At 44.6% G+C, this 17,176-nt stretch overlaps 1 protein-coding gene across 5 annotated transcripts in view; it reads left to right on the top strand.

Moving 5' to 3' along the window:
* LOC138212684 (leucine-rich repeat and fibronectin type III domain-containing protein 1-like protein) overlaps positions 1 to 17,176 on the top strand; it is a 255,155-nt gene that overhangs the window by 117,235 nt on the left and 120,744 nt on the right. For 3 of the 5 annotated variants that reach the window (XM_069173171.1, XM_069173169.1, XM_069173167.1), the window contains one exon: positions 7,176 to 7,400. The exons of the other annotated variants lie outside the window; for them this stretch is intronic. The gene's annotated coding sequence lies outside the window, so the exon portion shown is untranslated. The remainder of the gene's footprint in view (positions 1 to 7,175; positions 7,401 to 17,176) is intronic. 5 annotated transcript variants of the gene reach the window in all.

Below are 17,176 nucleotides of genomic sequence, written 5' to 3'. Positions count from 1 at the left end.
GCATTAAGTTCTTTCCTGAAATACAAAAGTCAGTGTCTGGTTTGATTGACATGCCTGTAGTGCAGTCAGGTCTGCCGGTATATTCGGTGGGCGGGGCATCCTGTCTAAACATGTCTAAATATGGTCACTTCTGGCTCCAAAAAAAACAAAACAAGATTGTGACGGTTTAAAATTTCAGATTCGAGGTTTTAAAATCGACAGCTCAGCAAACCAATGAATGATCTCACGGTGACACTTTTATACGTTAATAAAAAGGCAAAAATCCATCCATCAGTTATCTGGAGCGAATCCCAGCTGGGTTTATGGTTGGAGATAAATTTGATCAAAAATATGAAGACCTACTCTTAAAATGACAATTAGTTGTGATGTCAGAACAACATGAATCCTGCTGGTAAAATATAACTTTTGGCTGAATAAACATCACTCTGTAAAAGTAATCTAAGTCCATAAGTGGACTGTTTTTTTTGTCTGTGTATTGATCTTCTCATTTCCATGTTATTTCTGCACACTCTGATCAGTGACAACGATACAGGTCTTTCCACCAGGTTGCCAGGTTGCGGGAGTTTTTTTGTTTTTTATTACAAGCAGACCATTGTTCCTCCATGTTGGAGTGATTTTTAAAGCAGAGGAGGTGAGTGGAGAGAATCGCATCGCCGTGTCAGGCTCTTCACCGGTGAAGAGGGTTCGGTTGCTGCGGGGCCGAAGTTGCCAGGTTGGAGTGCGTTTTTGAAGCCGGTGATGGGGGAGGGGGAGAGGGGGGAGGAAGGGGGGTGCTGCGGAGGCAGATGTTTGTCAGGATGGTTAACGGGAAGGTTAATAGAGAACAAGGACAGCTGCCGGAGCGGAGAGTTCGGAGGTTCGGACGTCGGAGACTCGAAGCACGCTGCGCTCCGACTGGGACGCCGGTGACCCACCGGAAAGGTCAGAGGTCATCGAGGGGGGGAGGTGATCTGCAGAGGTTTCCAGGTTTGGGGGGCAGGTCCCCCTCCCTGTCACAAAGTCACAGTCAGTATATTTTATGTGATTTCATTGTTCCTGATCCAGCACTCAGCTCTGCCAGATCGATTGGCTGTTTGCTCCACATTTACTGAACAACAAATAAATCTTATATGTTCTGTGCCGTGTTTCTGATTTGAATTACTTACGAACACGGAAACATGCATCTGGAACGGTCACAAAACCGAGTGTAAAAACGATGGACACGACGTTTCTTCAAACTTCTCCGGCCGACGAAGCTGCAGTTGTTGCAGAAAAAACACACAAAAGTGTTTGTTTGTCCACCGTCCTGCTTTTAGAAAGAAACCATCAGTGTGCTTATTGTGTGTTGAACAGAAGGCACGAAAACACGTTGATTTCCAGGTCTTTTTTTTTTTTCACCCCCAAGTGTATATTTATTTTTGTGTGTATAACTTGTGTGTTTATATTTATTTATTGGTCTTTACTTTTCATACTTTTTGCCCAATTCTTTTTTATGTATCTTATTTTGATTTTGATGTTTCTAAGCTGCTGTGACAACTAAATGTCCCCTCTGTGGGATTAATACAGTTTTATCTTGTCTTATATTAAAATAATTAAAGCTTCAGATATGTTGGCAGGTGATGCGTTCAAATGTTACGTTTATTTCTGGTCAGTGCAGAACTGCTGTATGTGAGTGCACTGAGGGAAGTACATCATTTGCAAACCAGCCTATCTGTCCTTTACCTGCTGGCTGACTACTTCCTGTTTGGGGGCGGAGCTTCAGAATCTATACAGGAAGTCACCTGAGCTGGTGCCAAACTCCTGTAGAACAAAGAAAGATGGCCGACCTCATGTGGCTCATTAATCCTGGTTTGAGCTGAGGAAATAAAATGTAAGTTTGCTTTGTTTTGATAATTAAATTCTGCTTTTAGAGGCTTCACGATTTATGTTAGAAGTTTAAAAAGTAGTTTGGGGGAAATAAATGAGTTTGTACTGCGGTTATCTTTGTTGAATTATCCATTTAATGGAATGTGAAAGTACGTCTGGATTAATGGAGTCATTGCTTTTTTTTATCGTCATCACAAAACTGCTCCAATTACAGCTGATTAAACCAGAATAACCTAGAAAAGCCTCTTTTTATATGTATTGAAGGAGTTCTAGGGAGTTTTAGGCCTCCGACAGCTGGGTTGCCAGGTTTGAAGTTAATCAGCGCTCCGTCACAGCGGATGGAAAATGTCAATGTGTTGCCCAGTTTTGAGTGATTTCAGTTTTAAAGCAGCATATTTTCAGATCAAGTGTCAGCGTTTGGGACGGAGCAGCACATAACGGGACTCTTCGGAGGTGGAGATGTCGGCAGGTGGAAGCCGTGTTGTCAGATTTCTTTTTTATAGCTCTGATTTGTAAACCTTACATACGTCATGGTTGAGTTATTCTTAGTCGGGGCAAAAATCACAATGTAAATCTTTTTTTTTATCTTTGGGAGGTAAGAAACTCTTATGCGGTCACACGACTGTACTCGTCGTCCTCCAGAGACTTATTATACTGAGCTCCACTTCCATGTGTGTCTTGTGGAAATATATATATAGCAAAGCAGAGATTTGCTTGCAGGGTATTTCTGAAACACGTTAATCCGATGTGTCATCACCAGAGAGGAAGAATCAGGGCGCCTGAGACTCGTATTTGTAACTTTATGGAGGATTTTTTTTTTCACCAACATTGAAGAGTTTCCAGATGAAAGTGAATTTATTCGTTCATTTCTGAGCCATCCATGAACTAGAGATTATTTGTGGTGTTGAGGTTAACTGCCAGGTCAGTCTTGGACCGCCGTGCGAGGGTTTGAGTCCCGGAGAAGACGCTGTGGACGTTATTTAAAAAAAAAAAAAAAAAAAATTCTGTTTGTTGGCGTGTTATTTTTACCCAAACCATGTTTTTGTCGTCCTGATGCACATGGTGTTGTGAGGCAAAGCCGGGATAATATCACACTGCCCCCTGCTGGATTGGAGGGTGAGTTGCAGGTTGTCTATTTGAAGGAAAGTACAGTTCTGTTTTCAAGGACTCAGGATGTCAAACTGTGAACTGATGTGGTTTCACAGGGACAAAATGGGTCTTTTAGTCTTCGGGATGATGTTCAACCATGTGGACAGGAAGGTTTCTCTTTAAGGTGGTGGAGACAAAAGATGTTCCAACAACAACTGGGAGCAACAGACAACACTAAAGGAACATCTTAAATTTAAGACAGAAAGAGGTGTGTCCTCGGGGAGCGCGATTTGTCTTGAGACAGGAGATACAGATTTTGCTGATGCAATGAAGCGATGGCAGTTTCAGATTGATGGGACTGACAGGAACAGACAGGAAGACTGTTTGGATCAGGCAGATTTGTTTAAAACGAGGACATGTTTTGTCACTTGGACATAAAGCAGTACAGCACCGTGTCGGAGAGGTGGCATCAGACCGTCGAGACTGGACGTGTTGCCCAACTTGAAGTTATTTTATAGCTTCAATTGTACGATATAAACAAAGAAAAGCCAGCTGGTGTCTCCTGACCTGACGCGCCTTCTTCTTCGGTCTCGGGTGGTGAAGCTCCGCCCCTCTTTGAAACGTTGAACGTCCCTCAGAAACACCTCGCCCGGCTCGTCGCCGGAGACTTTCTGAAGCGTTCTGTTGATGTGCTCTCTGGTTATGTCCACAGAGAAATCCCACACGTGTTTCTCAGGTGCTGATGTTGATCAAGAGACTAAACTTGGTATACTTACTCACAAAGGTTACAGCCTATTTCTTTCTCTGTTTGCATGCACCGTGAGCCTCTCTGAACTTTTCTATCTCTGCCAGTCTACTGAATTTGCACCCAAAATCCCATTAGAACGGTCCTCAATCATTTTCACCTACAAACTTTCCACCTTGAATATAATAAAACCCCCAGAGGGGGACGGTATTGTGTTTTTTTAACACAATGTTGACGAGCCAGGTCTGATTGTAACCCTGAATTATTTAGCGGCAGAGAAATCAGTGATATCAGAAACACTGAAGTGTTGTTTGGCTCCTGCTCGGAGACTTTTGTTTGGAGGAGGGCTGCCAGGTTGAAGTATGTCATCATACACTGTGGGTGTTGATGAATGTCCATACATGGGAGTTTATTTGATATGTGATGGCGGAGGGAAGCTTTCAAGGTGGAAACAGATGGAGCCATCAGGTGGAGTTTGGGCGGGGTGGGGGGACGAAAGCAGGTTATTTGATTCCTGAGATGGCACGGAGGGGGAAGGTTGCCAAGTTATAACAACGTTTGTAAGTTGGGAGTTAAAAGCTGCTTTCTGCGGTGCCACTTCAAAATCTATCAGCTTCAGAAAGAGGTTGTTTCATCCAGGAGCATGATGACAGCAGTTCTTCACACAGCACACAGTTGCCAGGTTAATGTTGTATGTTTGACCTCTTGGATATTTGGAGCCATTTCAGGAGAAAAATGGGAACATAAAAGAGGATATTATCCAGAGCGGGAGAAAGTATTTATTTTCCCGGACGGAGGAGGATTGGCTGGTTAGATGGAGAGGGATGTCGGGGATGGCACTTGATGTCCCCTCAAATTCAGGAGGGAGGTTGATTGGTGCAGAATAAAGGCAGTCGCACTGTTTTCAGTTACCAGATTGGATCTGTGCTGCTGGAGCGTCAGAAATGTGTTCACTACATGATCTGCATTTACTTCTTTTTGTGACTCATGAAACGGAAATGTTTTAAGCACCGAAAGTTACGTGCGAATGTTTTCAAAAATAATGTTGTGAATACTTTATTTTCAATTGTTTATTTTAAACTATCTATCAATCCAGCCCCAACAGAAATTTCTGCAATTCATAAACAAGATTGTATTTTTCTCTCCAAGTCATATTAATATGGGACACTGAGAAGGAACAATTTGGGTGTATACCGCCGTGTCTACTTCACGTTTTGCTGTCGTGGACCAGCGTGTCTATTTCACGTTTTGCTGTAGTGGACCGGCGTGTCTATTTCACGTTTTGTTGTCGTGGGTCGGCGTGTCCGGTGAACCAATCAACAGACTGCAATCTGTTTGGTGTGACACCTGATCCTTCTTCTGGCGCTGCATTCCTGGAGGTTTCCATGAGTCGTGTCATCCTTCCTGTTCCTGCTTTAATTCCCTGCTGACGGTGCAATATGCAGGTAATAAGTTGACCTTGTCTCGTGGTTGTCAGGTCTCCACCTGACTGCTAGCTGTGATGGTAAAACACTGAGGAACAAACAGAGCCACACTGGAAACCTTTGGGAGCAGCAGCACCAATGACAGATGCTGTGAAGATTCACATCTGTACAAACTGTCTGTCTTCCGTCCTCTCCTTCTTTTATTCTCTCCTCTCCTGCCTGTCACTTCCTCCACGAACACCTCCCCCCCTCCCCCCTCCCTCCCTCTCCTCCCTCCCTCTCCATCCTTCAGGAAGTTTCTAGCCTTTTCTTCATCCCCACTGAGAAACTCCACATCCACTCCCCCACAGAGACATATGGTAGATGACTTTGGCCCGCTTCCTAAACTGTGTTGCCACAGTTATAAAAAGATCCATTGAGACTGAAGTGGAGACTAAATAGGTGACTGCAGGAAAGTGTCTGGATTTCTAAGCACATCTTCTGCTTGGCAATTGTCAGCACTTCTGTAAAAATTATGCTGGCGGTCTGTCTGCCCCCCCCCCTCCCAAACCCCCCCCCCCCCCCCCCCCCCCAAAAAAAAACCACCCCTCCCCTCCTGCACTGCCCACCGTGGTCATTAAAGGAAAGATCCCCTTTAAAACTGTGCTCTAAAATGTTTGTAACGTGCCTCAGAGTCTGTACAGCTGTTTGTTTGTTTAGTTGTTTTCCTGTGGGCTTCTTCTGCAGACCTCGGACAGAACAGGAAGTTATTAATAGGAGAGGAGGTGCAAAGACCCGGCCAGGTGGGAACCAGACTCCATTTCACTGTGTGAATATATGAGTCTGTCTACCCTCCGTGAGGAAATCGCATCGGGCCGACACTCTGCCATCGCTGCAACTAACAACCGTGGACACCAAAGTGCTGTTTTTTTTTTCCTGAGTACAGCGTCTTTTTTTAAAATTGTTTTAATGAACGCCAGCAGCCTGACGAGGTGGAGGGAAGTGAAAGCTCTCAATTAAGTAAATGTGAGGGCAACCAGATAAGGAAATTACACGGTAATCATCACTTATTGATGCACTCAAATGTGATAAATTCTGATTTAAGTCAGAGTAAAAGAACAAGACGCTCGCCTGCATTGGTGAAATGTGGAGGAAGTATAATCTCAAGTGTGGGCATCAAGTTTCACACATCTTTCATCTTTCATCCACCTGAAGCTGTATTTTCGTCCAAATAACACCTGACTTGTAGAAAGCACTCGATGCTTCTGGCAGGAAGCCATGTGTTCAGATATTAGTGACGGGAGCCGTCCTGGACCAACAACTGGCCGAACTCTAGCCTGACGTCGAGCTGTTGTCGGCTCCTGTGGAAAGAAACGAGTCTCTGCCGCTGCACCGGCTGTCAGCGGTTAAAACGGATGGTTTCCTGCGTCTCTGAAGACGTGTGCGTGTCCAGAGGAAACGGGTCGGATACCAGTTTGACTTCTGAAGGTTTTAAACTTAACATTCGGTCACGTTTGTATTTGGAAATGTTGATTTCCTTCTAGAGGGTTTAATCAGAGCTCTCATTGGTAAAAAAAAAAAAAAAAAACGACGCCTGCCGTCTGTGCTGCTGATTGCATAAACTTATCATGAAAGTCAGATTGTAAAACCAGAAAGCCAGTTAACTACATTTTTATTTTATTCTGTCTTCATGTTCTCATTCAAGCAGTTTGGATTAAATCACTCAGGCCTGACGGATCTGTTGGGACCTGTGGCTGTAAGCACTTCACAACGAAAGAAGACATCTAAAGACACTTTCTTCACCTTTATTAAAACACACATGGTGACATTTTCTCAGATTTAGTATTTTTTTTTGTGTGAAACCTCAGCGGTCCGTGGAGCCGCAGTCCAACTGTCTGCAGCGTGACACTGATTTATCTGCAGCAGTTGTACTTCAGGATCTCAGCAGCAGCCTGACTTTCTCTCTCAACTCTGTCACTCGGTCTCTGATAAGATGAGGGGAGTAATGGCGCCGTTGGGCTGCTCCGCTGCACCGCTCTCAGTCCTTCCTCCTCCTCCTCCTCCTCACGTCATCCCTTTCATCTCCTCTGCAGGCAAACTTGGCCCACTTTGACGGACAGCCGGCTGAGCCAATGACAGACGTTCAGGACCGCTAACCTGCGTCTGCTGGGTCCTGCTGTCCGAGACCGACGTGGGCGCCTGCAGCCACGAGGACGTGCTCGTGAACCCGGATGAGCACCAGCGCTGCTTTGTGTCCTGTGAGAAGAGGCTGCCCCCCCACCCCACCACACCCCACCCCGCCTCTCCTTGATAGACAGGTAGGCTGCTGCAACACTTCCTCTGACTGTGGCTGAAGCATAGAAATGAAGATGAATCTGCTTCTTGCTTCTGATTGGTGGAAGTGATTGAAGCCTTTGAACCCCAAAATGACTTTTCGGGTTAATTTCACCACCTTCACTTTTATGCTCATATCTCGGTCATTGTTGGGGCCAACCGTTCATGCTGTATCTTGTTTTTGTCAGGACAGTCTTGGCTATCTAAATCTTTCATCATTTAATTTGATAATACTCAGAGATTTTTTTTTTTATTTTAGCCTTTATGTCAAGGGAAAAAAGAAAGAAATTCTTATGAAATTGTTATGTTTTTACATCTATCTCACCATAAAATATTGTCAGTAGAGATATATTTTCATAGTTCTGTAGAGGAGACTGTCTTGAATCTGGAAATATCTGAAACAGGTTTGTGGGACACTATGACTCAGCAGATTTAAATATTATGTGTAAGACCAGTGGTACATATCATGACCATTGAACAGACTCTTCTTTGTAAAAAATAAAAGATTAACTCTGGGCTGGTTAATGAGGGTGAGCATTTAAAATTCTAAATAATAATGAGACATCTCTGGAGAGAAGAAAGATTTTTCTTTTTACCGTGTATCCGTACAATTATTTATCAGAAATGTAGTTTGTTCCATCGGTCTCTCGTTGCCTCTCCGCGCTTCATTATTCAACTAAAAGGAGGGCAGCTTTTGATGCTTTTGATCAGTCACATGCATGAATTCATGCGCTGGGCTTCCTGGAGTCTACGTGTCATTCAGTTCCTGCTTCATTTGGTCTTTACATGTTGGAAAATAAGTCCTTATGTCTGCTCTTCGTCATGTTTCCTGTCTTTCATTATTAAGAATTCAGCAAAGGGAATTAAAAAGACTCGGGTATCTGTGTTGGATGCGGTGGACTGAGCTGCACGAGCATCTCGAGTCTGTTGCAGAAGACGAATCACCCGACTGAGATTAATGAAGTCTAACTTGACTTATTGGTTGTTGTGGGATGTGACACGGCTGATATAAACCGTCCTCTCTCCAGCTGCTGGGAACAGGTGTGATGGATCGCTGTTATCTTTGCATCCCTCATGTTGTTGTGTTTTAAAAAGTAACGCTTCCGTGTTTGCGCTCTGTTTTTAATTGATTTCTCCGCTCCGGCAGTGATTGGATCGTCTTATCGTGTGCAGTCGTTTGGATCTTACTTCCGTCCAATAGAGATGCATCACAACTAGGAAATGAACACATAAATGGAAAGCCTTGCAGATTTGACAGTGTTATGTATTCTATCAGGATTCACACTCAGTTTGCAACATCTGCATTTATTTTACTCAACAGATTTGTCAACTGCCAGAAACAAAAAAAGACCCCAAAATGAGCTTCATTTGCAGTTTAACGTTCTCGCAAAAGCAGAAAAAAAAAGATTTAAAAGCTGAATTACAAGGTCAGCACCACAGACTGGATATAAAAGTAGCTTCCCGGTTGTGAAAAATGGTTCCGATCCAGAAGTGTCTTCAGCTGCAATACCAGCGAGTGCCTCTAGAGGTCGGCTCCAAAAAGCCTCCGGCTCCATAGACTCCCATTCAACTTCTCTCATCAAATCCAAAGTGAATAAAATGTGTCCATCAGTTCTCTCGGTGTTGTTAGCTAAAGTCACTCCTTCTTCTTAGTTTTCTGGAGGTCCATCTGAAAATAATCCCTCATTCATTAGAAAAGAAGATTCAAGAAGACCTGTTTTTGGGGGCGTGTCTGTTTGATTGACAGGCCTGTGGTGTAGTCAGGTTACAGCTATCGGTGGGCGGGACGTAGTATCGTCAGGTTTCCAATCAGATCGGTCAGATCCACCGCTGGCTCCTCCCCCAGCTCGTCCAAATATGGTCACTTCCTGCTCCAAACCGCTCCGAACTAACAAAGATGGTGACGGACAGAATCTGAACTGGAGGATTCATAACGTTCACAAACTGATGAGTTATCTTACTGTTACTGCAGCCTGAGGATGACCTCACCGAAGGCTTTTAAACAACCTCATAACAGACGAAGAAAACACTTGAAACAGTTAGTGCGTCTTGATGTGTGTGAGAAACTAATGCAGCCTCAGCAGCAGCATTAGTTTCTCAGTCCGATTGAATCATTTGAAGCAACTCTGACAAGCAAATAGATCCATTAGGTAGATATAGATCTCATAACACACACACACACACACACACACACACACACACACACACACACACACACACACATGTGTGTGTGTTGTCATATCTTCCCGCTGCCACTCTGTGTGTCATTGAAGACTTTTTCCATCACAACTAATTTTCCGTTGCTTCATCCAGCGCGGCGCTGACGGGAGTTTCCTAATGAGCCGGAGAGCCGGCCTCAACGCTCTCACGCACAATAATAAGAGACGCGGCGATGAAGAGCGAGGGCCGAGGCGCCAGTCGGCATCGTGGTGGATGGAAAGATGGAGTTGGACCTTTGATGAATATTCAACTGTGATTACCTTAAAAAAACGTTTTTTTTCCATTCGACGTAAAGTCCAAAAATGAGATAACGGTCTCATAAATACTCACCGTTAGCGTGTTGGAGGAGATTCCTGCAGAGGTCGCGCTCCGGTATCGATGTGACTTCTAACAACGACCTTTTATTAGGTTGTCGGGCTGAAACCGTCCGTGTTCACAAAATAGTAAACTGTACTTTAACTTTCTCAGCGGCATCATGGACTCAAATTTAGATATGAAATGCTTTCGGGCCAGAAAAAAGGTTCTCCAGTCCTGTAGGGGGCAGTAATGCTCCTACAAGCTGCTTTACAAACCACAATTATAACTCATTAAGCGACTGGTTCCCCCTCATCTGTTTGGGTTTTTTGGACTGAGGTGGAAATCCAGGCGACGATGGTGCTGAAGGAAAGTTTCAGTTCGTTGAAGAGACGACTTTGAGGCGTGAAGACAAACAGTCTCTAAAACAGACGAACTGGAAAAACTAACTTCGTCCTCAGAAAATAATTCTGTTCTCAAGAAGAAGCAGAAGAACTCTTAAATATTCCTTTGCAGACTTGTCTGTTGTTTTATTTGATCTCCCCTTCCACCTCTCAACACTTCCAAATCTTAAAGAACCCGTCGGTCTGATATTTAACGGTTGAGTTCGGTCGCTCCGGTTTCCTGCAAATATCGACAGGACGGAAAATTCACGACCGCCGAGCGTCGCTGTGAAGTCGTCTGGAGGAGAATCTCAGTCATGTTGACCTTTGAGAGCACTTTTGGAAGCAGAATATAGCTCAGTGTGTGTGTGTGTGTGTGTGTGTGTGTGTGTGTGTGCGTGTGTGTGTGTGTGTGTGTGTGTGTGTGTGTGTCTGTGTGTGTGTGTGTGTCTGTGTGTGTGTGTGTGTGTGTGTGTGTGTGTGTGTGTGTGTGTGTGTGTGTGTGTGTAAACTCAAGGTCAACAGATACATTACCACCCTGACAGCAGCGGTGGACTCGGCCAGGAGAGCGAGGACACGTCCGGCTGCCTCCCCCTCCTCCACCCTCCCTCCTCTCTCCTCCTTCCTCCCTCCTCCTCCCTCCCCCCCTCCTCCCCCCCCCTCCTCCACCCCCCCTCCTCTCTCCTCCTTCCTCCCTCCTCCCCCCTCCTCCTCCCCCCTCCTCCTCCCCCCTCCTCTCTCCTCTTTCCCCCCCCCTCCTCCTTCCTCCCTCCTCCTCCCTCCCTCCTCCTCCCTCCACCCTCCTCCCCCCCCCTCCTCCACCCCCCCTCCTCTCTCCTCCTTCCTCCCTCCTCCCCCCTCCCCTCCCCCCCTCCTCTCTCCCCCCTCCTCCCTCCTCCCCCCCTCCTCCACCCCCCCTCCTCTCTCCTCCTTCCTCCCTCCTCCCCCCTCCCTCTCTTTGCCACTTTAGAACTTTATTGATCAGTACCGAGCAGACAGGCCTATCACAGCACACCTTTCTTTTATGGTCCGCCCAAAGTTTTACGTTCAGGTTTAAAGCTGAAAATATTAAAAGATTAAAAAAATAAAAAATAAAACTCTGACTCAACTGCAACAGAATCCTCTTTTTTTATTTTGTGTTTACGTCCTTCATCGCTGGAAGAAGACGTGTTTTTAGACGTGAGAAATTAAAGCTGAAGTTCTCGTTGAGTGACACGTTGTCATAACGTTGTATTACTTTATGTTATTACATTTAATTGCCGCATGTTAGAAGCGCTGAAATTTTGCAACCGGTTGAATTCAAATAATTATATTTATTTAGCCTGAAATCACAACACTGGTTATTTCAGGGCAATTAACACTCGATATATTTATTTGTCATATTTCATAGGTTGATTTTTATATTTGTTTGTGTCAAAGTGCAGTAAAAAGTAGAACATTTCTGTCCAAAGTTTTGGAGGTGCAGAGGTCTGGAGGGTTTTCAGACGGTACGACGTTGGTGCTCGATTGGATCGGCCGTGGGGAAGCTCTCCGCCGCTGTGATTGCTTTTTGTTTGTCTGTCAGGCAGCTGATGACACTCTGGGTGTTCCTAAAGGTCTCACAGCAGCTGTTGTTTTTGCTGCTGACAGGAAACCTGGGTGAGTTTCAAAAAGCCTCTGAACTGTGATCTTTTTCTTTTTCTTTTTTTTTTGACACCCCTGACTGAAAGCAGGTCTGTGTTCCCACCAAAAAGAAAACAATAGGAAACAGAAGGCGTCGCTGGGCAACCATAAATACGCAACAACGCAATGAGACCGTATGCTATGAATTCAGACATTATTCTTCTGATCAAGTAAAAACATAATTCATCTGCAAAACACGTGAAAATGAATTGAATTAAAAGGGTTGGGGTTTGACTCCGCCCACCACTTGGAGAGGTTTCCTCGAGGCGTTCCTGAGATATCGTGTTCATCGGGGAAACGGATGTGAGCTCAGTGACCTTTGACCTTCATCAGTTCTTCGTTGGTACCGAGTGAGTGTTTTTGCCAAGTTTAAAGAAATTCCCAGGTCACGGTGACCTTGAACTTTGACCTTTGACCACCAAACTCTAATCCTTGAGGCCGAGTGAACGATTGCTAACGTTAATGTGTAGAATTGAGGTCAGTGACTTTCTCCTTTAATAAAAACATGCTGCAACTACTTTAAAAATTGTACGTGAGCTCCAGAATGTCATAAATGATCCGACTTCCCGTCTCTGAATCCATAAACACGAACACGGCGAAACATCCGGAGCCTCCCGCTCTTCTCGAACTCCACGTGTTGTGATTTAACGTCAGCGGCTTCGACGTCGCTCGCTAGACATTTTTTTCTGCTGACCGTGCATAAAAAAAATTATATATATGTCTTGGCTCCCAAGTTGTCCTGTAAGAATACAAAGCTACTGTTTGTCAATTATAATAGTGCTTCTTCAGCAATAACACACGTCCCAGTTGGATGATGGAGTAGCAAACAAAGTGACTTCCTGTTTGCAGAGGGGTGGGGAGGGGGAGGTGGGGGTGGGAGGGGAGAGGGAGGGGGGAGTGGCTGTCATTCACAGCAGCCTGCTGCTTTTGTAGCTTCACAACATTTAACCTGAGTTTGAAATCCGTCCGCTTGTTGTTGTTCGATATCAACGACACACCAGACTTGTCAAAATGTAAATAAAGTTACGTCAGCCAGAAATTAAATCACAAACTGTCACTCTTCTACTTCAAAGGTCACGTGGCTTTTTAAAAAAAAAAAAATTTGTCCCGACGACCATAAACTACAAGTCAGTCAATGTTTTCCACGAGTCATTGTGATGTCATTTCCTCCTGATCGGAGTCCTGGTGGTCGTTCTGGAAATAATGAAGGAGATGGTAGTAATTGTGAAGGTTTTACTTTGACTGCAGCAGCTCTTTACTTTCCTGCTTTCGTCTTGTTCTCTTTCTGTTATTAGGTTGGTTTTTTTTCGTTCGGATGTTGAAAAGCTTGAAACTGACTTTCGATTGTGTTGAATCTGAACTTTTTGGGACGTGTAAACTTGTTTGTCTCCTCGAGTCATCGTTCAGGCTGTAATTGTAATATTTAAAAACAAATTCCTGTTTTTTCTGTTCTGAAAGTTTTTATTTAAAATATATCTTTTTTTTTTTTTTTTTTTTTTTTTACTTTGAACACTGGCAATCAAAACGGCTCCAGAAACAGATGTCAGGTGATCCGGTGGCGTTCCACTTCATCCCAGTGGTTCTGGATGGGTTCATGGTTCTGGATGGGTTCCTGGTTCTGGATGGGCTCATGGTTATGGGTGGGTTCATGGTTCTGGACGGGTTCATGGTTCTGGATGGGTTTCTGGTTCTGGATGGGTTTCTGGTTCTGGATGGGTTCATGGTTCTGGATGGGTTTCTGGTTCTGGATGGGTTCCTGGTTCTGGATGGGCTCATGGTTATGGGTGGGTTCATGGTTCTGGATGGGTTCATGGTTCTGGATGGGTTCATGGCTCTAGGTGGGTTCCTGGTTCTGGGTGGGTTCATGGTTCTCAGTGGGTTCCTGGTTCTGGGTGGGTTCATGGTTCTGGATGGGTTCCTGGTTCTGGGTGGGTTCATGGTTCTGGGTGGGTTCCTGGTTCTGGGTGGGTTCATGGTTCTGGATGGGTTCCTGGTTCTGGGTGGGTTCATGGTTCTGGATGGGTTCATAGTACTGGGTGGGTTCATGGTACTGGGTGGGTTCATGGTTCTGGATGAGTTCATGGTTCTCGGTGGGTTCATGGTACTGGGTGGGTTCATGGTTCTGGGTGGGTTCATGGTTCTCAGTGGGTTCCTGGTTCTGGGTGGGTTCATGGTTCTGGATGGGTTCCTGGTTCTGGGTGGGTTCATGGTTCTGGGTGGGTTCCTGGTTCTGGGTGGGTTCATGGTTCTGGATGGGTTCCTGGTTCTGGGTGGGTTCATGGTTCTGGATGGGTTCATAGTACTGGGTGGGTTCATGGTACTGGGTGGGTTCATGGTTCTGGATGAGTTCATGGTTCTCGGTGGGTTCATGGTACTGGGTGGGTTCATGGTTCTGGGTGGGTTCATGGTTCTCAGTGGGTTCCTGGTTCTGGGTAGGTTCATGGTTCTGGATGGGTTCCTGGTTCTGGGTGGGTTCATGGTTCTGGGTGGGTTCCTGGTTCTGGGTGGGTTCATGGTTCTGGATGGGTTCCTGGTTCTGGGTGGGTTCCTGGTTCTGGATGGGTTCATGGTTCTCAGTGGGTTCCTGGTTCTGGGTGGGTTCATGGTTCTGGATGGGTTCCTGGTTCTGGGTGGGTTCCTGGTTCTGGGTGGGTTCCTGGTTCTCTGCACGTCAGTCAGGTTCTAACAGAAAACTACAAACTCTTAAACTGAGCTTTGTGGGTTTTTTGCTTCAAAGATCAATAATGATGTTTGCAGTTTTTTTGTTTTTGTCTCAAATTAAAGGGATTTTTTTTTTTTTCACTTTTTGTTAAACTTCTTTTAATCCTTTTTTTTTAAATTTTTTTTTAATCCAACTCTTTAAAGTATCTGACATCCGATAACATGTTTGCCGCCTCCTTTTCTCTCCGTTTGTCGAAGGTAACCATGTTTGTTTGTTTGTTTGTTTGAAGGTTTCATGACAATTTTCACAATTAAGGACACTGACAGCACCTTTTTTTATTCACAGTTTGACTTCATCGGTGTGGTGTAATATTTTATTTTATCCTCCATTAAAGACGGTAATTTCCCAATAAGAATTAATGCCATTCCCCAGAGAAGTTGTAAAGGCTGATTTATGGTATGTCGCCGTGCGATTGCGCGTCTGTGTTTCAGCGATAGACGAAACACTTCGGCTGCCAAAAATGATTTTTCTTGGCATTTCACTATCATTTAATTGGCAGCAGCGTGCGGACTTTAAACAAACACACAGCACTTCGACTGCAGTCGGTATTTAACGGTGTGTGTGTGTGTGCGTGTGTGTGTGCGTGTGTGCGTGTGTGTGTGTGTGTGTGTGTGTGTGTGTGTGTGTTTCTAACATGTCCATGTGGTGCCATGTGGTCAACGTGTGTGTACACCATACGTTGACGTTGACCTCTGAGAGAGCACCACATGGACACACACACACACACACACACACACACACACACACACACACACACACACACACACTCTCTCTCTCATCAATTTATTTTTCTGGTGTTCATTTGATCTGTTTTTACGCATTTAATTTCTTATTGTCTTTTTTTTATTATTACATTTAAACATGTTTTTATCTTCCACATTTAATAATAATGAATTTCATTTGTTTCGCACCTTTCATACAAGTAATGCAGCTCAAAGTGCTTCACAGCAAGAAAATGACACGCTCGTGTTTCACATGAAGACGAATTTAAAGGAACATAAAAACATGTTGGAATGTAATTTAAAAAAATAAGAAAAAGAAATCAAATGCATAACAACGGGTAAAATGAATATATCTGTCTTCATGTGAAACGCTACGTGTGATTTTCTCGCTGTGAAACACGTTGAGCTGCGTTTCTTGTAAGAAAGGTGTAACATGAATAATGTTTATCATTATCACATTCTTACGTAATTATTCATAGAGACGAAAAAACAAACACAGCAACCACGTTTCTGCACAATCACGTTCCAATTTCTTTTCATTAAGAATTAAAGCTGCAACTTTTAGCCCCTAGGTGGCAGCATGGAGTCAGATCAGGTGACGTTTTTATGACGGGGAGCAAAAATTCAGACCGTCTTGATTCCCATAAACTTTGCGTCCATTATTGAGTAGCTGAGAAAATCCTAAAGAGACGCTGATTGATTGCAGCTCGCGGAGGCTAAATAAAAACATCACATGCGTTTTGTTCCCACCTCCTTCTCGGCTATAATTCGATCACCAAACGGGAAAGTTCCAGTTCCAGACTCGGCATCACCGGATCTGCATGCTGCCGTCAGACCGCTGAGAAATGAACCCTAATGTGGGATTTCAGCCTTAATCTTCTGAATTAGCGAGGATGACTTAATAATGAAGAATTTTGTCGCCGTCCATCGACTCGCGCTGCGTGCAGTAAATGTCGGGACGGTTTTTCATTCGTCATGTGTGCTGAAATGAATTCCAGAGGTCCGGCTGCGCGGCGGTAAACGGCTCGGATCGGCCTTTGTCTGCTAATGCCCCCCCGAGGAGCCCCAGCGGGTCTGTTAGCGGCGGCTCAGCGGATGTGAGCGTCGTGGTGATATTACACTTCACCCCCGAAGTGATGGAGTAACACGGTTTGCTGTTCTAAATCTGGGGAGATCTCAGCTGATACCGGCTGGCGGGCGTCTGAAAGAGGCTCGATGTCTCCTTTCTCAGGGAACTTTGTCAATTTTATCTCAGTATAAAGTCAGTTTTATGTGTCTGCTCTTAAATTTACTTTATAAAGAGGGAATTTCATCTTCAGTCTCCTTTTAAGGCTTTTTTCTTCTTTTTTTTTTTGCTCCTAAGACTGAATAACTCTCCCGTCCTGGTGAGTGTCCAACACAGATTTTGACCATCTGTGCATCTTAGTTTTGGTGTAAAAACATCTCCAAGTCGAAAGACAACGGTTGCAGCATCACATATTTATATACTTGAAGAGCCATATTTTGTTGGCAGTGCAACAACCTGCACAAACCCCGTCGTTCTGTTGCTTAGCAGAGAGCAGATGAGGAGGAGGAGGAGAAGGACGAGGACGAGGACGACCGAGTCAGAGGTTTATTGACACGAGGCAGCGCAGACAGAACTGCTGTCCTGTTGTCGGGATGGAAAATGTGTTTGAAATGCTTCCAGTGCAGCATTAATCAATGACAAACAAGAGGAAAGTACATAAATGTGGTGGAAATAATGTAATACTTCAAAA

The sequence above is a fragment of the Embiotoca jacksoni genome, unplaced genomic scaffold, assembly GCF_022577435.1.
Source record: "Embiotoca jacksoni isolate LCO1_2020_lvr unplaced genomic scaffold, fEmbJac1.0.p SCAF_58, whole genome shotgun sequence".
NCBI classification, from domain to species: Eukaryota; Metazoa; Chordata; class Actinopteri; family Embiotocidae; genus Embiotoca; species Embiotoca jacksoni.
Note: the sequence above shows the minus strand (reverse complement) of the source record. Positions and strands in the feature narration are given on the sequence as shown.